This window comes from Paroedura picta, chromosome 12 (genome assembly GCF_049243985.1).
Source record: "Paroedura picta isolate Pp20150507F chromosome 12, Ppicta_v3.0, whole genome shotgun sequence".
NCBI lineage: Eukaryota > Metazoa > Chordata > Lepidosauria > Squamata > Gekkonidae > Paroedura > Paroedura picta.
In genome coordinates, this window is record NC_135380.1 from 4653439 (window position 1) to 4679966 (window position 26528).

The 26528-nt window shown below is 48.9% G+C and overlaps 1 protein-coding gene across 6 annotated transcripts in view; it reads left to right on the forward strand.

Moving 5' to 3' along the window:
• The window catches only part of GRIK4 (glutamate ionotropic receptor kainate type subunit 4), a 352867-nt gene that overhangs the window by 189750 nt on the left and 136589 nt on the right, over positions 1-26528 (forward strand). The window lies entirely within an intron of this gene.

Here is a 26528-nt window from a genome sequence, read left to right on the forward strand (position 1 = left end):
AGCAGGGCTGATATTCTTATGAAGGCCTTGGCCGCTTATGTCCTCTTACTGGAAGGGCTGTTCTTAGGTTATTATCAAGGGAGGATGTCAGCCTCTATGCCCTGTTGTTGGCCCTCCAGAGGAACTAGTGTGAGATGGGATGTTGGACTAGATGGACCGCTGGTCTGATCCAGCAGGGCTTCTTTGATGGCCTGACTTGCCTTTCTGTCATGTATTCAGCACAGCTGCTGCATTTTGTATCAATCGAAGTTTCCAACAGTTTTCAAAGAGGTATTTTGGTAACAGGGACACCTGGGAGGCTACAGCTTAACTGGCAAGGACCAGAAGACCTCAGAAATTACCTCCATTCCTATGAGACCGGTTAAGTCCCACCCCGAAACACCTTTTACCTGTACCCTGACAATTCCTCTTGGGTGCCCAGGGATGGATCGTTAAAGGGTGTTCTCTTGCTTTGGAATTCCATTCCCTGGAGATTCATCAAAACCAGAACGTGTCAGTCTTCCAGAAGTAGTTTGAGATATTCTTATTCAGACTGGTTTTGGGAAGAATAGAACTGGACACTGAATGTATCGTTTCCCATCCTTTGCTCTGACCTGGATAGCCCTGTCATTTCCCAGACCCTGGCTAGACCTCCGAGGATTTGCATGGTGGTTCCTCCAAGGTGATGCAGAGGCAGGCCCCCCCCCCCGAACATCCCTTACCTGGCTGCCAGATTCTCCTTACATCTCCTGGCTACGTTACACACATGCCATACTATAAATAAACAAACTTAAATCCCCATCTTTCAGAGTGGGGCAGGCTGTAAGATTTAAGAAGGCTTATGGATCTAATCCAATGCTCAAGGAATTTGATCTATACTATTGTAAAGCTTGACCCCCATTCACGCTAATGGGGAAGGAGTCAGGAGAGCAGAGCGGCCACCCTTCCAAGAAAAAAAAAAAACCAGAGCAATCATTCGCCATTTGCCAGCATGCACAAATGGAAAGCTACCTATCCAAGCTAACTGCCGGCCTATGCGCTGTTTGCAGTTGTCGCAGTGTGCAGGAGGATTGTATTTGCATGCTGCTCAGGAGATAATTTTCCCACGGAGCCTTTCTTGACCTTAGTCAACGCATAGGAGCCCTTTCTTAGAAGCATCTTCATTCAGGATAGAGTAGAGCAGAGCCAGCATTCTAGCTATCTAGGAGGGGGAGAGATGCAGGAGAGCCATGTTCTTATGGTGGAAAGATGGAGAAGAGAGAGAGGGAAGATGTCAGGTGGAACTGAGGAAGATTCCCTGAAAGTAGCCGTCAGCACATCCAAGGGATGGCACTCAAACAGTGGGAAAGGAAAGATACAAAGGGTCCTGAGCTTGCTATCTCTCTGATTCTATAGAAGAAGAAGAGCTGGGGTTTTGTACCCTGCTTTTTACTCCCCAAGCAGCTAACCATCGCCTCCCTAGCACAGACGTCCTGTGAGGAAGGTAAAGACTGAGAGAGCTCTGAGAGAACTGTGACTGACCCAAAGTCACCCAGCTGGCTGCATGTGGAGGAGGAGTGGGGAATCAAACCCAATTCTCCTGATTAGAGGTCGCTGCTCTTAACCACTACACCAAGACAGCTCTGTAGGCCCCTCCGAAGTCTTGGTATGGATGTAGTACAGCTCGTGGTTGGGAAATACCTGGAGATTTGGGAAATGGGGTATCATGCCCTAGAGCCCTAGACGCCACCTCCCAAAGCAACAATTTTCCCCTGGGGGACTGATCTCTGTTGCCTGGATATGTTTTGTAATCTCAGGAGATCTCCAGTTTCCTCCTGCAAGTTGGCAACATGACTCATAGATCCCTGGCTAATCTGGGGCAGAACTCTCTAGTGCAGGGGTAGTCAAACTGCGGCCCTCCAGATGTCCATGGACTACAATTCCCATGAGCCCCTGCCAGCGAATGCTGGCAGGGGCTCATGGGAATTGTAGTCCATGGACATCTGGAGGGCCGCAGTTTGACTACCCCTGCTCTAGTGCCTGCAGTGCTTGTCAAGTGGAACAACAAATTTTTTTTGGGGGGGGGCGTTATAGAAGGAAGGAAGGAAGGAAGGAAGGAAGGAAGGAAGGAAGGAAGGAAGGAAGGAAGGAAGGAAGGAAGGAAGGCTGTTAGGGCAACTCGCAACAATAAAACATCCAAACCCAGAGAGAGATTAAAAGTCCCATCTGAATCTCCACAACAAAGCAATTGGAAACAATACAACCATAGATAAGCAATTTAAATTAGATTAGAAACAACCCCCCAGAGCCCATGTCGAAACATATAAGCACCAGAAAGGAAAAAAAAAAAAACAGAGCTGAACAAAAGGAAAATTGCAGACTGGGGCCTCACAGACTATATGAATTAATCACCAATCAAAATAGCGCGGTTACGGAGCCCTGCTTAAGGAACAGCAGCTGTGGGTTGGGAAATACCTGGCGATTTTTTGAGGGGAGGGGCAAAGCTGAGGAGGGAAGGGAATGGGGGCTACAATGGGGATTCCTAGTTACCACCTGGAGTTGGCAACTCCAGAGTTCACCCTTTTCTACAGAAGGCCCCAGGAAACAATGTCTTTATCTGGCATCCAAAGATCAGAAGGTCTGGACCAGGGGAATATGTGTGGGGGGGGGGGGAGCATTGCAAAATTGTGAAGCCGCGACCAAAAAGACCCTGCTCCAGATAACTACATCCAAGCTCTTCAACGGAGAGGAACCTGAGGCACCAGTGCAGGTTTTAATATGCAACAATTGCCGATCGATTATAGCTTCTTGGACCGTCCAAATATCTTTCCTGCCGTCCGAGCTGGGAAATCTCTCCCATTGGCATGCTCAGCTTTCAGGAGCAGAGCCTTTTCAGACGTGGCACCCTGACTGTGCAACGAACCCCCCCTCCAGGCATTCTCCTGACTCCAGACCTTATGAGCTTTGGAGGCCAGATGCATTGTTTTCCCTGAGCCTTCTGCAGAAAAGGGTTCACTCTAAGCTTTCCAAATTCCAAGTCGTAGCTAGAGACCTCCTGAGATTACAGCCGATGTCCAGATTAATACACAAATGAAGCAAAACCCACCAAATATTTATTTTGGCCTTCCCTGTGCTGGACTGCTAAGAACCAGCTGCTTAGATGAGCCCCTTTGCAACTGTTTCCCCGCTGAGATTCTGCAATCGTGTCCAAACCGGCTACGGTCCTTGCAAGTGGGATGAATCGATTAGCTATGGCAACCTTGGAGCACATACCTAGCGCCTTTTGTCGGCCTGTCCCTCGAAACGCTGCGGCGCGCAATTGAGAAGAGCCTGCCAACCACTAAATTTGGCACAGACGCTGCTGTGGAGCGGATCTAATGCGCTAGCATCCTTCAAAGCCAGCCGCTTGTTTGAGTTCAGAAAGAGCTGGGCAGGTTCTGTTGTCTGGGCCAGGCGTCCCTCTGTTCAGCCCCGGAACCTGCAGTTTCCTTTAGAAACACAGATCTGGGGGCGGGGGGGGGGGGATGCCAAAGGGCTTCTCTGCCCGGGGGGACCTGGGTTTCTCCTGGAATTATAGCTCATCTCCAGACTTAGAGAGCTATTCCTCCAGAGAAAATGGCTGCAATTGGAGGGCAGACTCCATAGCATTCTACTCCACTCAGGCCCCGCCCCACCCCACATCCCACCCACCCCCAGCTCCATCCAACAGGGATAGGGACCTGGAAACCGTGTATCTAGTCCAGCCCCTTGCACAATGCAGGAGAGACAGCGGCTGCCTCCCGCACACTCTCCCAGGGACCCCTGCTTGATGCCCAGAGGAAAAAACTTCCAGTGACCCTGGACCAATCTGGCCTGGAGAAACATTCCTTCCTGACTCTGAGGTGTCCATCGGCTTTAGCATGGGTGTGTAAGGAAGGGCCACCAGAGCTGAGCACGGTCTCACCCCTTCCTGCCTTCCCTCACAGCACCTGCCTAGATTTAAAGCGAGCATCAGACTCCACCTTCCAAAGCAGCACACAGAAACCTGGCAGGATTGTGGGTGAATTTCCTCCAGGACAGGTTGGATTCAGGAGGTTTTTTGGTGAGGGATCACTTGGGCATGAAACTGGGGTCACCGGGGGTGGGCAGGTAGTTGTGAGTTCCTGCATTGTGCAGGGGGTTGGACTAGATGACCCTGTAGGTCCCTTCCAACTCTATGATTCTGTGATTCATCTGGAGGGTTCTGCAGCGTTGGGTGTTTTGTTGAGTATGTAGAGTTTTTTTTGGGGGGGGGATCAGATTTTGGTTGCTCTTGAGCTAGTAAGTTCATGCTTAGCATCCAACAGGGCTTAGCATCATGTTCCTCTCCTCTGTTTTTTCCTCTCAACAGCCCTGTGAGGTGGGTTAGACTGAGAGTGTTTGATTGGCCTAAGGTTACCCATCTAAGTTCCATGGTGGAATGGAGATTCGCCCTTGATTTCAGAGATCCTAGTCCAGAACCCTTCCCCATCGTTCCCCAGCCTTTCCTGGAACCCGCTAAATGTCTGTAGAAAATGGGCAGGGAAGATCGAGCTTTTGCCTAGCAAGGCTTTTGATTGGCCTCTGGAGATTTGATTGACAGGGCTGAGTTTTTTAAATGCTGCTTTGCCAGACGTTTCCATGCAGCACGAGGGTCCTGGGCGACTAAAGGTACGGCCATGCCCTCCACACTGTGTCGGAATTCAGAAGGTGCCAGCAGGCCCAAAAAGGATGCGTCCCCCTGCTCTAACCAGTACATAGTACTTAAAACGTGTCATTTCGTCCAGGAGTTCCGCCAGGCATTTGGAGAAAGCAAGGCTATGATGGCATATATCCTTAGCAAGCCTAGTGATATAATTGCCCCTGTTAGACACAAAGACTCCCCAGGCACTAATGATTTTAATAATCAGGTGCAGGAGAAACTGGATTCTACCTTAGCTACCGAGTTGCTAAGCAGACGATCCCTGGATTCTGTGAGAAGGACGCACCGCAAAATATTTGGACGGACGCATTTCAGAATCGATACATGCAATTAGGCCTGAGTGAATTATTAATAGAACTATGCAAGTATATTTGATTTGGGACCTGTATCAATTTGTTAGTGTTGTCATTAATGGCTGCGATCAAACAAAACGAGTGCAGCTAAAAGGGACATTCTGTGGACTTCAGCTCTCTGCAGCAGTCCATGGCACCTCCTTCTTTTAGGCCAATCTTGCACCCCCCCTTTGACAATTAATTTGTCAAAAGTCTACTGTCTCCAAAACTTTTCAATCCTCCGACAGCAGACCCCTCCCCCTCTCCAGTTCCATCACTCTGTAAAGTCTTGCTTTTTTCTTCCTGTTTGTCAGTGTCATGCAGCAGCAAAAAAGGCTAATACCATCTCGGGGTCTATCAAAAGGGACATAACATCCAAATTGCAACATGCCATAGTCTTGCCGTTGGTCAGGCTGCACCTGGAGTCCTGTGTGCAGTTCTGGAGGCCTCCTTTCAAAAAGGACATGGATGAAATGGAGAGGCGGCAGAGGAGAGTGATGATGACCCGGGGCCTGGGGCCAAAGCCCTAGGAGGAAAGGCTGAGGGACTTGGGAATGTTCATCCTGGAGTAGAGGAGGTTGAGAAGGGACAGGATGGCTCTCTTGAAGTACCTGAAAGGTGGTCACTTGGAGGAGGGCAGGGAATGCTTCCTGTTGGCAGCAGAGAGGCTTACAATAATAGGTTTAAATTATGGGCTGGATATTAGAAGAAATTCTTTACAGACTAGTTTAGGAGTGGAATCCTCACCGGCAACCTTCCAGCAGCAGCAGGATAAACATTGGTCAGGGATGCTTGAGGCTGATCCTGCACAGAGCAGGGGACAGGACTAGATGGCCTCTATGGCCCTTCCAACTTTATAAGTCCATGATCTCTGTCATCTGGAGGTCAGTTGTAATCCTGGGAGACCTCCAGTCCTGACCTGGAGGTTGGCAACCCTACCTACCACTCTCTCTATATATTCTGCACCTCCAGCAGTTCCTGACTCCACCAAACAGGAGACTCCTACTTAATTACGCTGCAGGAACAGCTGTCTCCACCCTGGTTCTACACGGTAATTTAGTTAGCATGCTGCTTAATCCAGACTGTCAAAGGCTCACTGTAAATTCTGGTCCCTCCTTTAAAAAAAAATCTCCATTTTTGAGATGGTACATGAAAGTTCTCTATTTCAGAGCCGGGGGGGGGGGGTGCTTATATGAAACTGCAAAATTCAAGGGCATATAGGAAAGCAGGAGTTGTAATTATGCGATTTAATTAAATGATTAAGATAGGGGTGAAATCCTCGGTAAGAAGCAAGACCAGGGATTGTTTACTTTTGAAAGAAGGTGAATAAGAGAGCGCATGATTAAAAAGGCGCGGGGAAGGCAGATGCTGGCAGCAGCAAGGGCATCCGATGATAAAAGGAAACCATAAATTCAAACGCAATATTTGGAAACAAATAAGTTCATTTGGTCGCAAATAACAACCCACCGAGAGGGGAGGTTTTGGGCTTTGTTATAGATTCTGATTTGCACAGAGGATTGCTTTCATGTTTCCTAGAGAGATTTCAGTGGAAACTGGGCAGGGAGGGGGGGGCTGAAGGAGAAGCCCCAGCTTCAGCTCCAAAATTGGGCCCTCTGAGTTTTTATCTTGGACAGAGCCCGCCCTTTCTCCTCCCCCTTAGGGCTTACTCTTTTATTTATTCCGCTCCACAGGAGCGGTTAAAGATATTGTACAATAATAAATTGTTATATTCAGTTTCTTTGAACGAATCCGGATAAAGTTCACCCAACTGCTGTCCACTTCTTATTTCGTACGTCGCGCTGTTGCTCACACGAAGACCCGGTAAACCTCCATTTCTCCAGGCTCGTAGTTCTTCAGCAGAGTCACCGAACAAACATGGCGATCGATGCAACAAAATTACAACGAAACGCAACATTTAATTCAAAAGCCATGTTACGAAATTCCCATCACGTTTCCGGTTTACCTGGGACCCTGTCTAGGTGGGGAGTCTCAAAAAAGTGAGAGTTTTCTAAACCTTGTCTGTATTTGTCCATTATTGGGGGGGGGGGGAGTTTGCAGTGATTTCTGGTCTGTTCTGCTACTACCCCCTGGAGGCCAGCTTCCCCAAGCTGTGGTTTGAGGTTCTTGCCAGAGGATTGCCTCCTGCCGCTGTTCTCGTATTAGAATTCTTCAGCAGGTGCAGATCTCGCTCTGTCTCTTTCCTGTCTTTGGAGCTCTTCTCTCCTGGTCTGCCGCTTCCGTGCCTCTGCTTAGCATGTCTCATCTAGACAGATTGTGCTGCTGAGTATCAGACATGCTGAGCCCCGGTTTGCTCCATGAATGCTGTCCGCTTTGTTTTGCTGTCAGACTCATAGGCATTTTGGGAAACTTTGCTATCCATCAAATGGTGGGAGGCAAACATCTTGCCCCCCCTCCCCACCATCATCACCACTGCTACAGGTGTGTCCTGTCATTCGGATGTCTTGCACTTTTTGTTTTTTCTCTCTCTGCGTATCGTTTTTGTGCTTCCTGGTTTTAGTTGGTGGAGTGCTTTATTATTTCCTCCCCTCCAGTGCTAGAATCCTCTCTTGGTTTAATTAAAATCCTTGCTCGTCCGATACGCGTGCCAAGTGGCTTCATCCGAAATCGGTTCCATTCTCTCTCCGAGCCAAAATATGCCGGCCGGCTCTGTAAGCTTTAAACTGGGATTTCGTACAATTATGATGAACGCAGCAGGGTGAAGGGGGCAGATTAGACATAATATAGCCTGGAGTTCTGCTAGTTACGGACTTCCAGTTGTCTGGGAAGGGTGGCCACCGGGCCAACCCCAAGAGAATGTTTTCAAGGAGTCCACAAAGTTTAAAATGACATCAGGACTTCCCAGGGTGTAAGGAAGTCCCTGTTAAATATTAGGTCCTTAGTCCAGCCCTTTCAACCTTGAGATTCTCTGATTCACACTCTCTTGGATTCTTATCTAGAAAGCTGGCTTGTTTTCCTCTGTCACAAAGTACCAGATGCCAGTTCCCTGGCTGCCCACAGGCTTCTCAACCTGAGGTTTCTTGACAGCGCTGGAAGGGTTTCCCAAATGAGTGGAAGCTAATATTATATATATTTTTAAAATTTGTTAATTGAGTGATATGTCCACGTATGTTCATGTCGACCCCCTCCCCCTCCCAAAATGGCCAATGATGGGCTTGGTGGGGATGGGAAAGGGAGAGCCCCTAATTGGGCATGTCCACAGCTCTGCTTCCAACCATATTCTGCCCGATCGTGCCACTTCTGGGTTTCTTTATGCCTGAAGAATGTTTAATGGGTGTCTCAATGGTAAAAAAAAAACAGTTGAGAAAGGCAAATTTAGGATGTAGCTTTGATTATGATCTTCTTGACTTGTAGCGAACAATTAAGGTGCAAGTTGATTAGTTTTAGCTATGTCTCTCATCTCAGGTTTTGCCTGGCTTCACTGTGTACATTTCAGTCCCTGCAAATTGAAGTTAGCCAGTTTTTTCCCGCTTAAACTCGATGATCTATTAAGATATCCTTGTAAGCAAATGCATTTTTGCGTACCGTTTTCCTTGGGATTTCTGCGAACATCAGAACTACCGGCCAGGGCTCCAAACGGAGGTTTATTAATTTATTAGAACTTTCCTGCACAAATTTTTCCCCTATGAAGAGGAATCAGGGCAATGAATAAAAGATAACAATGCTAGAAATGTGTTTGAAGCCGTGGCCTCAAAACCCTTAAGGAAGCATTGTACGTTTTAAAGGACCCACAGTTGTCATGAAGGTACATTACCTGTGTGCAAAGTGCTATCCATTGCAACTCTCTAGGACTTTTGTCAACCGTATAGAGCAGGGGTAGTCAAACTGCGGCCCTCCAGATGTCCATGGACTACAATCCCCATGAGCCCCTGCCAGCGTTTTCTGGCAGGGGCTCATTGGAATTGTAGTCCATGGACGTCTGGAGGGTCGCAGTTTGACTACCCCTGCTATAGAGCTATCAAGGCCAGAGGTGTTGGTTTGCCATGGCCTGCCTTTGTGTGGAGATCCTGAGCTTCCTTGGTGGTCTCCCATCCAGATTCTGACCAGGGCCAACCCTACTTAGCATCTGAGATCCAACAAGATCACACTTGCTTGTGCCATCTCAGCCAAGAGCTGTTGGTCTCCTCCAAATTCCCTGATCCTCCGTTGAGCAGGGGGTTGGACTAGATGGCCTGTATGACCCCTTGCAACTCTGTGATTCTATGATTCTATGATCACGACCACCTTCTCTGTGGACTCTTGTCTTCTCATGTGGCCAAAGGACAGTAGCCTCAGTTTAATTGTTTAAGGGGAAATTCAGGCTTGATTTGATCTGAGACTCACTGATCTGGACCCCGTGGGCCCACCAATGCCACACGCCTGTGGCAGGTACTTTGAGCACCCAAGGGGAAGATGGAACTCTGGCTAGAAATGCTGCACCTGGGATGACAAAAAGCACCGAGGGGGGAGTAGCCGTGGGTATCCTGGCAACACGCTTCCTTGGGCAGAGCCAGATGGGCTTTTTTACCTGGGCAGAAAGATAAGGCTTTGGCGAGTAAATGACATTTCGAGTATTAACAAACCTTGTCTATAGGCCCTAGACGGAGCCTCCTCCGGAGTGTCCCCAGACGTGGAGAGAGAGCCCGGCACTCTTTGTCTTCCCTCCCAGGCAATTTGAACAAGCTGGTGATTATTTTATTTTGGGGGAGACTTGCTGCACACAAAACAATGATTAAGAGAAGGGGAAAATGGAGTCTATTATTCACCAGTGGAATTGCAAAAGCCCTGGGCCATTTTGCTATTCGGTCTCCCATTCCCACCCCACCTCCCTCTCCTAAATTCATTCTCTGTCTGGTTTCTATAAAGGAACGGTCCATCTAAATGCAGATCTCAGGCCCTGTCCGAAAGCAGCGGGGAAAAGAAAGGTGTCCGCAACCAGTCAAATGTTATTGGGTTTCTTTGGATAGGAAAGAGGTGAAGATCTGGGTAATTGCTTCCGTAGGCCTCACTCGCCCTCCATCTTATCCCATCTGTTTGGGGGTAATAGTGGGTATTTTTTAAAGGAACCAGCAGCAGAGTCCGTCGCAGAAACTTAATGCCTCCTGTTTCTCCACTGGAGCGCCACTTGACAGTCCCGTAATGAGAGTCTTTGCAAATTCCTCACAGTTTACTGAATTGACAGCCTGAAGGCCGGGACTGCTTCCCGCTGAGGGGAAATTCGCAAAAAAAAGCAAGCAAATCTCGCAAATATCTTTAACCCCGCCAAAGTGACAAACGGAAAGGGGAATTGGGTTATTTAAAAAAAAAAGAAAGAAAGAAATCCATCCTAATGCTTCTCTCTTCCCTGAAAACAGAAATCCCAGTCTAAATACTAATTGGAGTAGAAGTGGCCAGGTCAACCAAGGTGGGGACAGGATCGAAGTACGATGCGGCCGGATTGTTCCGGTGGCCGATAGCGGGGAAGGAAGACAGCTGGGCCCTGCATGTTTGTGCGTCATGGACCAGCATAGCTGGACAATCATTATGACCAGAGGTAGTCAACCTGTGGTCCTCCAGATGTCCATGGACTACAATTCCCATGAGCCCCTGCCAGCATTTGCTGGCAGGGGCCCATGGGAATTGTAGTCCTTGGACATCTGGAGGACCACAGGTTGACTACCCCTGATATGGAGCACCCGAAAGCCTGTACAAAGCAGGATATTTCCGTGCCGAGAATGTCGTCTCCTGATTGATGGAGCATCTAAACGGCCACTGCAGTGTCCCCTCGCCTTTGCCATTCATCCTGGGCATGGCTTGTCACCTGAACAAGAAGGTTTCTTGGGCGGCCTTAAAAATCATAAGGAGAGGAAGGGAGAAAGGAGAGGAGGGACGGAAAGCTTCCACCTCTCCCGCCTACTTAACGAAATAGTGTCGAACATACAGTGTGTTTTTAGCAAGATTATATTAATGAACAATGCAATTAGTATGTAGACACATATGAAGCATGAGCGTGGCTCTAGCAAACCAATAAAAACCTACACGACAGATAATACAGGAATGAAGAATCCAGAGGAGGATGACAGAATGTTAACACAGCGACCACAGTTTGCCTGCCAAACGCAATACAAAGACGGGCTGTCTTATCTCCTTTTTGCTAAACAGTGCTCAAGGAGAAGGGGGGGCATCATCTGGGCATGGAATTAGGGTCACTGTGGGTGGGTAGGTAGCTGTGAATTCCCTGCATTCCCTGCAGGGGGTCAGACTAGATTACTCAGGAGTTCCCTTCCAACTCTATGATTCTCTGATTCTAATCCGCACCCAATGCGGCTTCTTCAAGGGGCAGACCGATGCTGTAAATCTGAATACGTCTATGATTTTTTTTAAAGAGACTTCTAATGTGAAAACACACCACTAATACATCTTGAAGAAGATGACCAGTTTTTGCCAGCTAGACGGAGAGAGTGGCCTTTTTGTGTGTTTGCAACCTGCCAAAATTCCCTGGAGAAAATGTGCACTTTGGAAGGTGGTCTCTGTGACACTGGGCCCCACTGAAGCCTTTGTCTTCCCCAGACCCTGCCCTCCCCAGGCTCCACCCCACAAGTCTGCAAGCATTTCCCAAGGAAGAGCTGGCAACTCTATGACAGACACGGTTGGGACACCTCTAGGAGACCCACTGGTGCACTGGAGGAGCCCCAAGCGTCTCACCCAGCCTAGTCTCCATGGGACCCGGCCTTGCCATCAGACTCAGGCCCTGAGCCATTCCAGTCCCCTCATCACACTCACCTTCTAACCAGGCGTGGCTCCTTTAAGTACCAGCCACCAAAGAGGCAGGGCCTGGATCTCCTCCTTCAGGCAGCAGTGCACAAGCTCTTCCTTGAGTTCACCCAAAGCCAGGAACTGGCTGCAGCTTGACAGCATCTTAGAATCCTAGAATTACACAGTTGGAAGGGGACCTCTTGGGTCATCTAGTCCAACCCCCTGCACTATGCAGGACGCTCACAACCATCTCACTCACCCACTGTAACCTTCTACCCCTTTGAACCTTCACAGAATCAGCCTCTCCGTCAGATGGCTCTCCAGCCTCTGTTTCAAAATCTCCAGAGATGGAGAACCCACCACCTCCCGATTTTTTCCACCCATCTCCATCACCTTGACTCAACCTTGGAAGGGAAGCCCGAGCAGGAACCAGTAGACGCCTGGGACTTGTCAAGGACAAGCACTCCATAAGGTAGACAGCAGTGATGGATAAGAGGCATCCAGGGACAGCCAGCCGGTAGGTTTCGCTTCCCATTAGAAAAGGCAGCTAAGCAAGGAGCGCAGAGGCCGGGGCCACGATGGCCGGCTGCTGCCGCCGCTTCTTATCAGGCTGTGGCTGGAGCGTGAATTAGGGATCGATGTGCCACTAAAACCAGCCACCGTCGTGGTCCTGTTATAAATATACTGCTTATATGCCGGGAGACTACATAAAGGAGACACTACTTCATCCTGTCAGTGTGATGGCTCACTGAGGTCCCCTTTTCCAGTAGCAAACTCCGAGGGCTACGGAAATCGTTTCAGGAAGTGGTTGGTTTCGATAAGCCTGCCATGTGTTCTTTTAGCCATGGGAGGAGGAAGGGGAAAAGGAGGAAGGAGAAGAAGAAGAAGAACAGTTTCAGAAAATGGGGTGCGCTTAGATATGCCACATATTCTTTTAGCCATGGGAAGCTGTTTTTTGTACTCTGCTTTTCAGTACCTGAAGGAGTCTCAAAGCGTCTGACAATCGCCTTTCTCTTCCTCTCCCCACAACAGACACCCTGTGAGATTGGTGAGGCTGAGAGAGCTCTGAGAGAACGGGAATTGGCCCAAGGTCACCCAGCAAGCTGGATGGGAAGGAGGGGTGGGGAATCAAACCCAGACCTCCAGATTAAAGCCCCCTCACCTCCAAGCTAACCCTCAAAGAAGTTTTTAACCTTGTTTTCAGGATGCTGACCCAAGGTTTTTGGAAAAAGCAAAAAGTCCTGTCTGAGAACCTTGGTGAGAACCTTCTCTCTCTCTCTCTCTCTCTCTCTCCCCCCCCCCCCTCCGGTCCCTGGTTAAAAATTAAAACATAGCTTCTGAATGAGAGACCCACAGAAGAGCCCAGTCTGCATGGTCAAAAGTGGTGTTGGGGGTCTAGGAATGCAGCATTCTCTTGGGTATCACAATAGCCATGCTCTAAATCAGGGGTAGTCAAACTGCGGCTCTCCAGATGTCCATGGACTACAATTCCCAGGAGCCTCCTGCCAGCATTCGCTGGCAGGGGGCTCCTGGGAATTGTAGTCCATGGACATCTGGAGGGCCGCAGTTTGACTACCCCTGCTCTAAACACAGGAAGCTGACAGCTTGATGTAGCAGTTAAGAGCAGCAGCCTCTAATCTGCTCCTCCACCCAGGCAGCCAGCTGGGTGACCTTGAGCTAGTCACAGTCCTGTTACAGCTGTTCTCACACAGCAGTTCTGTCAGAGCTCTCTCAGCCTCACCTCCCTAACAAGGTGTCTGTTGTAGGGAGATGAAGGGAAGGTGATTGTAAGCCACTTTGAGACTCCTTTGGGTCGCTAAAAGCAGAGTATCAAAAACCGAACTCTTCTTCTTCTTATACTGCTCCGACTCTTGGGCCTCCAAGGTCCAGGGTCTCAGGTGGAGGTCTTTCACATCACCTGCTATGTTATCCTTTTAAGCTGGAGATGACGGGGATGTTTTTATCAGACTGTTTTTAAATTGCAGCTTGAATTTCGAATGATTGCTATAGTTACAATGTCGTCTTAGGAGATTTTGTGTTTCTCAAATAAGATTTGTTAGCCGTTGCAAAATGCAAGTATGATGGAGCGTAAATCTTTTGGATAAACAATATCCAGGCCATTCTGTTTGCATAATTCATTCTGAAGGCACGATCCGAACTAAATATCCCATCCCTGGCGAACAACTCTATACCAGCTCACACTTTAAATATGCAACAGAAGGGCATGGGCTGCACAAAGAATAAATAGCTATATTGACAAGAGAAACAATTATGTAAGGAGGAGAGGAGAGAAAGGGCCCTAACAGTCTGACTGACTGTTATTCTGGGAGCAATCAGGGAGGAAGTTATGCTCAAAGGAGCAGGAACCCTCCGATGAAGCCAATCAGAACTCAGAAGGAAATTATTTGAAATTATTATCAGGAAGTTCATTTAGAAACACAACTCTTGAGGGGATCCCAAAGATCTCATTAAAGGATGCCAGCTGCCAGGTAGTACCTGGGGAGTCCCCTGGAATTATAGCTCATCTCCAGGCGACAGAGATCAGATCCCCTGAAGAAAATGGCTGCTTGAGAAGGTGGACTCCATAGCATTAAATTCCCCGAGGTCCCTCCCTGCCCCAAATCCTGCCCACCCCCAGCTCCACCCCCAAAGTCTCCAGCTCCCGACCCAGAGCTGGCAACCCTAGTGTGAAGTCATGTGTGTTTATTAACCGCCATCAAGTTGCTTCCAACATATGATGACCCAAGGACTGAATAACATCCAAACATCCATTGGTTAACAGACTTGCTTGGGTTTTGCAAAACTTGTGGCTTCCGTGGCAGCGTCTGACCATCTCATGTCCATCCGTCGCTTTTTTGATTGCCTTTGACTTTTCTTAGTTTTATTGCATTTTCCATGGATTCTTGCTTTCTCACAATGTGACCAAAGCACGGTAGCCTTTACACACACAATTTCACTTTGCTTTGCGTTCTGTTCCTTGTGACTTCAGAGGAACTGGTTGACCACAGCATGAGACAGGATGCTGGACTAGATGGACACTTGGTCTGATCCAGCAGGGCTCTTCTGATGTTCTGTTCTCAATGTATGGGATCCATTCTGGAAACAAAAGGAGATGACCCTGAACCCCCAAAATCCAGGGAGAAACTTGGATGTGGAGAGCTTCAGAAAATCCTTAGGCTGGAGTCTTGTGGCAAGATAAAAACAAGCCAAATGACGAGGCTTTGCAAATATTATAGGCCAGGCACGGATGGCTTGCCCCTGGGAGCTATTGCCGGTGAATTACCCTTGCCAGACATAACGTGTGTATTCCAGCAGACAGAATAGTTATGTTTTATGGCTGAAGTTCTCTCCAAGAACTTTTGCTGCCAAACTCTTGCAGAGAGCTCCCAAATTGCTCAGCACATAAAACATCCAGAAGAAGGTTGTCATCCTGTCTGTCCGTGCACATTGTGCTAGGAATTCAGAGCGCCTGAATTCTTGACGCTCCATATTAGAGAAGCCCGGGAAATTCCAAGAAAGTGTTTTACGCCATTCGGCAGGACAACCTGACATTGTGAAGCCATTCCATGGCTAGCCCAGTTCAAAGGCTCTTCCTTAAATTGGGAAGGCTGAGAGACACGTTTTATTCATGCCCTTGTACTGACAAGAATAGATGAAAGCGAATTTAAATAAAGATTTCAGTTGCCTCTTAATTATGTGCTTATTATGCCGGTTTTGGCAAAGTATTCCCCCGATATAAAGTGTTTTTTTTTTCCCAAAAAAAATCAACCTTTTAAAACATTAAATTACCCCTCCAGTCTGCCAGCTCTGATGATAAATAAAGCTCTGCTCAGTCTCATTACCCACTCTGATTCACCGGCTGGATTAATATTTGGTAAAAACTCTCCACCCTTATAATAATCGTGTGGATATGCAAGAGAAATTAATGGTGCAAAATTACAGGAATTCTGTGGGGAACTGGGGTCTCTGCATAATTATGGAACAGGAAACGAAGGAGTTATTTTTTTCCCAAAGACCCGTCTGACACCCACCAGATGGAGAGTTGGGCTGCCGTAACTCATGGATTTGGCACAGGACGCATCCAAATGACTTGTTTCCTCATGCTCCATCTGCAGATATTGCTCCTCAGCATCCATTCCTTTGCTAGCGAAACAATCAGCACCTTCCATGGACGTGTTCCTTTCATGCAAGGTGCTGGTCCATGAGTGAGCAATAAGGTGAGATATCAGGTTTGATGTAAGTAACTGAGCAAAACTTCTTGCCTTGACTTTACGTGGTCTGACCAGAAAGGAGATGTTAGTGTGGGAACGAACGGTTCAAATAAAATGTCTATTCTGTGCGCTGCGGAGGTCAAAGGGGAAAAGAGGATTCACACAAGAATAGGCGGCATCGTGATGTCCTTGCACAGATCTGTAAGGCATCTCTCTTCGAAATACTGTGTGCTATTAAAGTCACCAAATCTCTGAAAAGAATTTTGTGGCATTGGGAAAGTGCGGCTTAAAGGATCAAGGGGTTGGGACACCTTCCGTACAAGGTGAAGCTAAAGAGCTTGATAAGGTTTTTTTTTAGGAAAGAGGTGTCTAAGGCAAGTAAGGAAAGGGGTTTATAACATTATGCCTGGTGGTGTGCAGGCAGTTGAATAGAAAGAACTGTAGCCACATCTCCTACAATACAATTGTTCAGGATGCTCCTGGTCTAACTATGCTAAATGCACATCTCCTCCAATGCCCCCTGCAGGGCACTGTTTATATTCTGCTCTATCATGCGGGCTGCAGATTATGCATGTTCCAGCATAAATCCCCAAGCATTATAGTAGCTTTGACTCGGGCTATATTCTCTTGCTCAAGCTTTTGTCTTAGAGCTCCCAATCTTAGTGGGGTGGCTAGGTCCCCCTGAACTTCCAGCTGAGGGTGGGGGCTGCCAATTCCAGGAGATTTTAAGGTCGAGCTTAGGGAGGACAGGGACCTCAGCCTGGTACAATGCTATGGACTCTGCCTTCCAAAGCATCTGTTTTCTCCAGTTGAACTTATTTCTGTAGTATGGAGTAGATTGCAATTCCAGGAGATTCCCAGGTCCCACCTGGAGGCCTAACTACCCCCTACAGCCCCTCAGTTATTGCCTTTTACTTATTGAAATATTTATAGCCAGAAGTTTTCCAGCCCAGGATTAGCCTCCTGAGTTGGCCTGCATTTTCAAGAATTGGTCATTTGGGAAATAAAGGCAGGGTCAGATCGTCACCTTTTCTAATCGGCCCTGCTCTTCCGCCTTTAAACACCGACACAAAAGGACCACAGAGGAGGTTATAAAACCAAACTAAAGAAGCAGCAGTCTGTGAATAACGAGGCTTGCCCATCAAACTATGAATATTTTGATACAATAACTGGAAACAAATGAAACTGAAACAAAGATACATTAAGCGGCCTCTGATGTGGGTCATGGTAAACACACGGGCACATAAAAAACAGTTATACTAATAATAACAATCACAGTTCCAAAGTTCAAATGCGTCAATTTTGGGGACAGAAATGAACTGGAAGACTTCTCAAGCCAACACGTGTTTCACCCCCACCCGGGTTTCTTCAGGGGACAGTCTTCTCTTCAATACAGAATCAAATCTAGACTTACAGAAGGGTAAAGATCACCAATAAGCTCCCAAATGGATTCTCGAAAAGGGAAGAAATCCAAACTGAGTAACATGGCTGAGGGCTATACTGATGGATGACAAACCTCTGAATGCCTTGAATTGCTAGGAAATCCTAGGAAATCTGTTCCAAATATTCATGTATTTAAATTTTGGAACTGTGTTCATTATTATTAGTATACCTATTGTTTGTGTCCATGTATCTATCGTGATCTACGTCATAGGTTGCTTAATAAGTTTAATTTATTTCAAGTTATTGTATTAAAATATTCATATTTGGCAAAGCTTGCTAGTCACAGACCGGTGTGTCTTTCATTTGGTTGTACTCCTGCCTTTGAAAGCAGCAGGCACCCCCAAATGCAAGCCCAAAACCTTCCCCTCCCTTTTCACCTTTGTGCTCTAGACCAGTGGTCCCCAACCTTTTTATCACCGGGGACCACTCAACGCCTTTTACTGAGGCCCGGTGGGGGGGGGTAGTTTACTCCTCTGCTCTCAACCACTGCCCTAACGCTCTCTGATCGCTAAGGTCATGTTTAAACATCCCTTCAAAATAAGATACAGACACGCCACAACAAGGAACATAAGGAACATTTTATTTGTTGTTGGCCCCACCCATCAAGCAGGCCACACCCTGGACCTTATTTTCGGCGTAGGTTTGGATGTGGATCTGGTCACAACAACAGCCGTGCCATGGTCAGACCACTATGCTCTAAAGGCTCGGCTAAGGCTTCCACCACCTCCTCAGTTGGGCGCCGAGCAAATTTTAGCTCGCCCGCGGAGACTTATGGATCCAATAGGATTCCTGAACGCTCTGCGGGAACCAATGCCTCCCGGCACTTCTCTCAATGGCCTGGTCAGTGACTGGCATGACAGACTGCTGACTGCCATTGATGAGATAGCTCCCCGACGCCCTCTCCGGCCCCGTCTCAAGTGAGCTCCCTGGTACACCGAGGAGCTTCGCGACAAGAAACGGGAACTGAGACGGCTAGAGCGAGTTTGGAGGAAGACTCGTGACGAAGCCTCGAGAACATCTTATAGAATGCAGATGAAAGCCTATGAGATGGCGGTGAAGTCAGTAAAACGCAATTTTTACTCGGCTACCATCGCATCTGCAGACTCACGCCCAGCTCAATTGTTTAAGGTAGTTCGATCCCTCACTGCCCTGATTGAAGGGCAACAAAACAGTAGCCAATTGGACATCAGCTGTGAGGCATTTGCGAGTCATTTTGCAGACAAAATCTCAACACTCCGCCACGACCTCCCTCCAACCTTAGATACAAAAAGTGAACTAGAGGCCCCTTGGCCATCTTTGGAGAAAACTATGAGTAACTTCAGACGACTCACGCTGGCCGAAGTAGACAGGATACTAGCGACAACAAGACCAACTACATGCCCACTAGACCCTTGCCCATCCTGGCTCTTAAAAACAGCCGGCATAAGAATAAAGGGCCCCCTCCGGGAGATAATCAACCTATCTCTCACAACAGGAGAATTCCCGGAGGGTTTGAAAGAGGCTGTGGTACGTCCACTGTTGAAAAAAACATCTCTAAATCCACAAGAGCCTAACAACTACAGGCCCGTCTCACACCTAGCATTTCTGGGCAAGACGATAGAAAGGGCAGTCGCAAACCAACTGACGGAGTACCTGGAAGAAGCTTCGGTCCTAGACCCATCCCAGTCTGGCTTCCGGCCTGGCCATGGGGTAGAGACAGCGCTAGTCGCCCTGACGGACGACCTCCGTCGCCAGTTAGATCGAGGCGGGTCGGCACTGCTGATATTATTAGACCTCTCAGCAGCGTTCGACACAGTCGATCACGAGCTTCTAGCTCGCCGCCTCATCGATGCTGGAATACAAGGGACAGCCCTTCAATGGCTGATCTCCTTCCTCCAGGATCGTGGACAGAGGGTTGCAATAGGAGAGAAAACATCAGGCCGCCGGCAACTTACTTGTGGAGTCCCACAAGGAGCGGTCCTCTCTCCTATCCTATTTAACATCTTCATGCGCCCTCTCGCACAACTGGTACGGAAGTTTGGGCTGGGTTGCCACCAATATGCAGATGACACCCAGCTCTTCCTCCTGATGGATGGCCGCCCTGACTCTCCCCCAGAAGCATTAGCCAGCTGCCTGGAAGCAGTGACGAGATGGCTGAAGCAGAGTCGTCTGAAGCTCAATCCTTCAAAGACGGAGGTCCTGTGGCTGGGTAGGAAGGGCCCATGCGAGGAAGCGCGCCTGCCTACCCTGGATGGCGTGCAGCTCTCTACGGCTCACTCCGCCAGGAACCTAGGCGTGATTCTGGACGCCTCCCTGACAATGGAGGCCCAGATCACAAAGGTAGCGCGGCTGGCATTCTACCATATCCGCCAAGCCAAACTACTAGCGCCCTACCTGGCCCCGGAACACCTAGCCACAGTGATCCATGCGACGGTCACCTCTAGACTGGACTTTTGTAACTCGCTCTACGCAGGCCTGCCCTCAGCCCTGACCCGGAAACTACAACTGGTTCAAAATGCAGCAGCCAGGATCCTCACAGCAACACCGTGGAGGTCTCATATCCGGCCTATTCTCCACCAGCTGCAATGGTTACCAGTTGAATTCCGGATCAGACTAAAGGTTCTGGTTATTACCTTCAAGGCCATACGCGGTCAGGGCCCAGTGTACCTGAGGGACCGCCTCCCCGCCTATGCCCCCAAAAGAGCTCTGCGCTCTACTACCACCAACCAGCTAAGGATCCCTGGCCTTAAAGAAGTCCGTCTGGTCTCGACCAGGGCCAGAGCATTCTCTGTTCTGGCCCCTACCTGGTGGAACGAGCTCCCAGAAGAGATCAGGGCCCTGACGGAGCTTAAACAGTTCCGCAGGGCCTGCAAAAAGGAGCTCCTCCACCAGGCATTTGGCTGAGACCAGACGTAATCAACAGCGACCAAGGGCCCCTGCTCCCCCCCCACCCCCCCTCAGAATTCAATAAATAAACCACCCCCCTCAGAATCCCAGCAATAAGCCCTGGACCTGTTTGTATAACTATATTGTTATACCGTTATATTGTGCTGTTATTTTTGGTTACAATTATTAGTTATCAGTTATACATGTTACAGACTGTTTTATGTATTGTTCTCTGTTATGATGTAAACCGCCCTGAGCCTCCGGGGAGGGCGGTATATAAGTATGATAAATAAATAAAATAAATAAATAAATATTTTCATGGAAATTTTAACTCATGACAATGACAAATTAGTGGGAACCCTGAGCTTGTTTCTCTGCAACGAGAGAGTCCCATCTGGGAGTGATGGGAGACAAGGACACCCAAAGTGTGTTGTGAAGGGCCCGGGGGGGGGGAGAAGGCGTCCTTCGGGGCCCACCTCCAATTAGTCGACGGACCACATGTGGTCAGCAGCCCACAGGTTGGGGATCGCTACTCTAGACAGCATCACTTTTGAAGTTCATCAATGGCCAACTGCTGTCAAAGATACAGGAACTAAGGTTTGTGGGGGGGGGGAGATGGGGCAGCCCATTGAAGGGGCCTCCTCCTTACGGGCAGAGTCGCTGTGCCCTTCAACAGGCAGAAACCCAAATGAAAAGCCTTCCCTATCACTTTAGGGGGGGAAAAGCTTCACCTGTTGATTTCTGCGCATGATGTTGCTGTTTAATGCTTATGACTTTTATCCATTGTTTTTTAATTTTTTTAAATATCAGCCTTCTTGGCCTCCCCCCCCCCACCTCTCCTTATTAAAGCCTTATTAAATAATAATAAATAAACATGGTCTCCACGCTTGTGAACTTTTCATAGTTCTGCATTCCCGGCCTTCCTGGCACCCTCAGCCACGCTCAATTGCCCAACAAGTGAAAGATTAAGTACTCATGGTTTGCACCTAATGATAGCACTTGTGTGTAACCGGAGCGGAAAAGACTGCGTAGCCTCCAGGATGGGGATGCTTGCCAAGACGCCTGTGCAAGAAGGAGCCAGTTCGCACTTTCCCATTGCTCATTTTCATCAAACTGAAACACTTGTTGTTGTTGTTTTAAATAAACCTGAATGAATTTTGTATGCCTGCCCCCCTGCCTGGCAGAAGAGTTAGGAATGCTTATGAATTGCAGGGGTGGTTCTTGCTTGGATCTTCCTCACTAGAAAGCCTAGATTTCCATGTGTCGGAAGAAGACCTTTCTGCTGTATGTTCCTCCGGGTCTTCAGAGATGGTGTTGTCCCAGTCTTTCTGCTTGCCGGAAGTCAAATAGCTGAGGATGTGGAGCAGGGTCTTCTTGGTGGTGGCCCCAGCCCTTTTAAATGCAAAGCGACATCCTTATAGGCTCGCCATGTTTTAACTCAGTTAGATTCGAGTCCAGTTAGGACCTTTGAAGCCAACCAGATTTGGAGGATATAAGCGAATATCTCGGAAATCTGGTTGCTTTATAAGTTTCTTACAGGATTCGAATCTAGCTCTTCTACAGCAGACCAACACGGCCGGCCTTGGAAACAATCTTTTACATGGCGATCTGAGAGCTGTTGCGCTTGGGATATCTGATCAATGGTCATGATGCTTTTGTTGCCTTTGGGGGTATTGCATTTAATAACAATGACAATGACAATGACAATGACAATGACAATGACAATGACAATATCATGATTGGCAGGTGAAAGTACGGGGCCGCCCACTTGCTCGGGAAGTGCTGTGTTCGAAGGGAGGCACAGAAGTTCTTTCTGTGTTCACGTCACTTGGTGCTGCAGCCGTCAATTGGTGCGCTGCCATGCCTCCATCAGCCCTGCATGTAGAGAAGATAGAAATATGGAATCGGCGGCCTTAATTTTCGGTGCCGCACTTGGTTCTCTGACAAAGGACATCTGTTGCGGGCTGTGGGAGGGCCCGGGAACATTACTCAACGGAAGCAGCCCTTGCATGCACGCCTGGGCTCTGTCTCGCAAAACAGGATTACCAGCTCCGGGTTGGGAAATAACTGGAGGCTTTGGGGGTGGGAGGGGGCAGGATTTGGGACGGGGAGGAACCTCAGTGGAGCATAATATGATGGAATCCACCTTCCAATGCAGCCCTTTTCTCCAGAGGAATTTTCTTTGTTGCCTGGAGATGAGTGATAATTCCAGGGGATCGCCAGGTCCCACCTGGTGATTGGCATTCCCTAGGGTGTATGTGAAGCGTATGGAACTTGGCTTGGAAATTCAGCAGATAGGTGGAAGAAGAAGAAGAACAACAAGAACAAGAACAAAAACAACAAGAACAACAACAACACTGTTGAATCTAGGATGGGACATACCTGGATTGGGAAATATGTAGAGATTTGGGGGGTGGAGTCTGGAGATGGTGGGGTTTGGGGGGGGGGAGATGGGCCTCAGCATCATACAATGCTGTAGAGTCCATGTTTCTATGCAGCCACTTTCTCCAAGAGACGTGATCTCTGTCATCTGGATCTCCATGGTGATGGCAGGAGATTTCCAGGCCCTGCCAGGAGGTTGGCAACCCAAGCCATTCTTCCATTGCCACCACCCCTCCCCCTCCCGGTTCTATCACCCTCCAGTCCTGCATTTCTAGACTTGGCTCCAGTAATGTATAGCGCAGTCATATAGAGCAGGGGTAGTCAACCTGTGGTCCTCTAGATGTTCATGGACTACAATTCCCAATTTGCTGGCAGGGGCTCGTGGGAATTGTAGTCCATGGTCATCTGGAGGACCACAGGTTGACTACCCCTGATATAGAGCACCCGAAAGCCTGTACAAAGCAGGATATTTCCGTGCCGAGAATGTCGTCTCCTGATTGATGGAGCATCTAAGCGGCCGCTGCAGTGTTCCCTCGCCTTCGCCATTCATCCTGGGCATGGCCTGTCACCCGAACAAGAAGGTTTCTTGGGCGGCCTGAAAAATCATAAGGAGAGGAAGGGAGAAAGGAGAGGAGGGCCGGAAAGCTTCCACCTCTCTGGGTTCTCGCATTCCAGCCAGCTTCCTCCCTCTGAAAGCTGTCTGGCTAAAATAACGGCCAACCTTGCCATGTCATCTCCACAACTCCTGTTGAGTCGTCTCCCTTCCCCATCCATCCAGGAGACCATGAGCTGGCCAGTGGCAGCTCAGGGGCTTATGCTGAGTCAGAGAGGAGCTTGCCAAGAGGAGCGGCATCTGCCTTGATGGACGGTAGCTCTCCAAAGTCTCAGGCTGAGAACAGCTTTTCCTGGGAGCTCTGAACATCAGATATGCCCGGGACAGAACCTGGGGGCACCTGCAATGAAAACTGGCAATAATGATTAAGGGAAATGCGAGGTGACTCGGAGTTTAACGGTGCCTAGGGACAGAGGCTTCTCTCTTTTCTCTTGTGTTATGCTGTGTGCCACTAAATTGCTTCTGGCTTAGGAGTGATTTCCAAAACAGCCAATCCTTAACAGCCTCACTTGGGTCTTGCAAACCGAAGGCTGTGGCTTCCTTGACTGAGTCCAGCCATGTCATCCTGTGGCTTTTACCCCCTATGGCCTTCAGCTGTCCTGAGTGTTAATTTTGGGAGTTCCAGTTAACAGAATCAGGGGGTTGGACTAGATGACCCAGGAGGTCCCTTCCAACTCTATGATTCTAGGTAGCAGGTGATGTGAATGACCTTTGCTCCAGACCCTGGAGAGTCACTGCTAAACTGACTGAACAAGACCACCCTTGATGAACCGGGGGTCTGAGGCAGCTTGAACATGGAGGCATGGCTCTGTGGTAGAACATCTGTTAGGCACGCAGAGGAAGAAGAAGAGTCGGTTCTTGTATGCCTCTTTTCTCTACCCAAAGGAGTCTCAGTGCAGCTTACAATCACCTTCCCTTTCCTCTCCCCACAACACCCTGTGAGGTGGGGGGGAGGCAGCTGAGAGAGCCCTGATATCACTGCTCGGTCAGAACAGCTTTATCAATGCTGTGACTGGCCCAAGACCACCCAGCTGGCAACATGTGGAGGAGCAGGAAATCAAACCCAGCTCGCCAGATTAACCAGTAAAGCGCTCTGGCTCACAGGACCTCCAGGATCCCTGGGCTTGGAGGAAAATTACTATGGACCACCAAGTGTCAAACCGCATTACCCAGAGCGTACAAGAAAGGGCTGTAAGAGCCAAGCACTGGTCCATCCCTTTCTGCCCGCCCTGTCACAGTCTGATTCCATATAAGGTGGCTCCATGTATTCATCTGGTTCAGAAGACATGATGGTGCGGTCATGGATCTTTCTTCCCTCCGCCAAAGTGCATGACCCACCCAGCGACTGCCTTTGTTGACGTCGAGATGGGTCTGAGCATTTCTCATTAGAAGTTGGCGGATAGCTGTGGATTTTTATCCCGCTTTTGCTTAAAATGCTTGGCAGGCAAGCGGGTGGCCCGGCCAGCCTTCTGTGAGGTTGGATCCGAGCTTGGGAGGGGGAGGGATGCACACAAAGAGTGCTCCGGGAAGCTGCACAAGCGTTATCGGCTCATTTATCTGGCCGCCTCTCGGTTCATCCACACCGATGCTGTTAAATTTAATGGGAGATCGGTGCGTGCCTGCAGGGAGATACAGGCACCCGATATGCACCCACTTTGTTTATCCTCTTGCTCTGAGACCTGGTCATTTTCATTGCGGCATTTCTGCAGTACCCAAGTTGTTTAAGGAATGCTGGGTTTGCTACTAGCGGGTGGCCGATGATGCGCATGGGGGGCAATGCTCAAAGCACCATCTGAACTGCGATGCCCCACCCCGCCAGGGGCAGATTGGCTGCTAGAGCCACTAGGGAAAGTACTGGTGGGTAGGTAAAGGTATCCCCTGTGCAAGCACCGGGTCATGTCTGACCCTTGGGGTGACGCCCTCCAGCGTTTTCATGGCAGACTCAATACGGGGTGGTTTGCCAGTGCCTTCCCCAGTCATGACCGTTTACCCCCCAGCAAGCAAGCTGGGTACTCATTTTACCGACCTCGGAAGGATGGAAGGCTGAGTCAACCTTGAGCCGGCTGCTGGGATTGAACTCCCAGCCTCATGGGCAAAGCTTTCAGACGGCTGCCTTACCACTCTGTGCCACAAGAGGCTCTACTGGTGGGTAGATGGGGGTCAAATGACCCTTTTACAGGGGTCGGGGCAAGGTGAGCAGCTTGGCTGGGGGGCATTGTTGCCACTCCTGCAGGCAGAAAAGAGCGAGATCGGCATGGTGGGACAAGAGGCACAACTGAACTGAGAAACACGGGGGGGGGGGACAATTTATATACAATCATGAACAATGGTCAGTTTGGGTTTAATTTCTGTGAAAGAACACTTGCATAATTTTATGGTTGGGGGTCTCCTCAACACGAAGGACCCCTACAGTTCCACGGGGCCTGCAAAAGGGAGCTCCTCCATCAGGCATTTGCCTGAGACCGACCGCAGGTCCCCCACAGACGTCCCCTCCATGGCCTGAACCAGTCTGACCTCACCAGGGGTTTTTCGATAAGTCTCTGTTCTTGTTAAATTGTTGTTGTTGGGATCACTGAAGTTGTGTTGTTTAGAACCACTGTTGGATTGTTATTGTTGTATTTGACTATGTTGTATGTTGACTTGTTCCACGTATCCCCCTATGATGTTGTATGTAAACCGCCCTGAGTCATATGGAAGGGCAGTATAGAAATCTAATTAATTAATTAATTAAAGGATCACGGCATTAGGAAGGTTGAAAACCACTGGTCTATGTGAACTGATCTCTGTGCTCTGGAGATCAGTTGTCATTCCAGGAGATTTCCAGGCTGCCCCTGGAGGCTGGCAACCCTAGCAGCTAGAGAAACGTGGGGCTAGGGAGAAAGTACTTTCAGCTCCCCCTTTTTTGCACAAAGTCCACTGGGCTCTAATGGCTGCCAGAGAGAATGGGGGTCTATCGTGCATGACCAAGTAGAATAATTCATGCGCCGAGAAAGCCCTTCCTGTCCCTTTCCTCCAGCTCAAATTGAATAGTCAAGAGCAGCATCTTTTATTAACAAGGCTTGACAAACGACGACGCGGATCCCTTCCTGGCATGCAACCGAACATTGAGATTAATGTCAAACTTCGGCTGGGTGTTTGTAAAACTTTTGCACTTCCCCCTCCCCCCGCCGCCCCCGCCCCATGTTTTCTACGAGCCAACAAAACACAGCCTCTCTTCCTAGCCTGCTGCAGTGCCCCAGACAGGAGCGGGCAGATGGGCTCCGTGCGCCAATTTGGAAGGGAGCCGTCAGCAT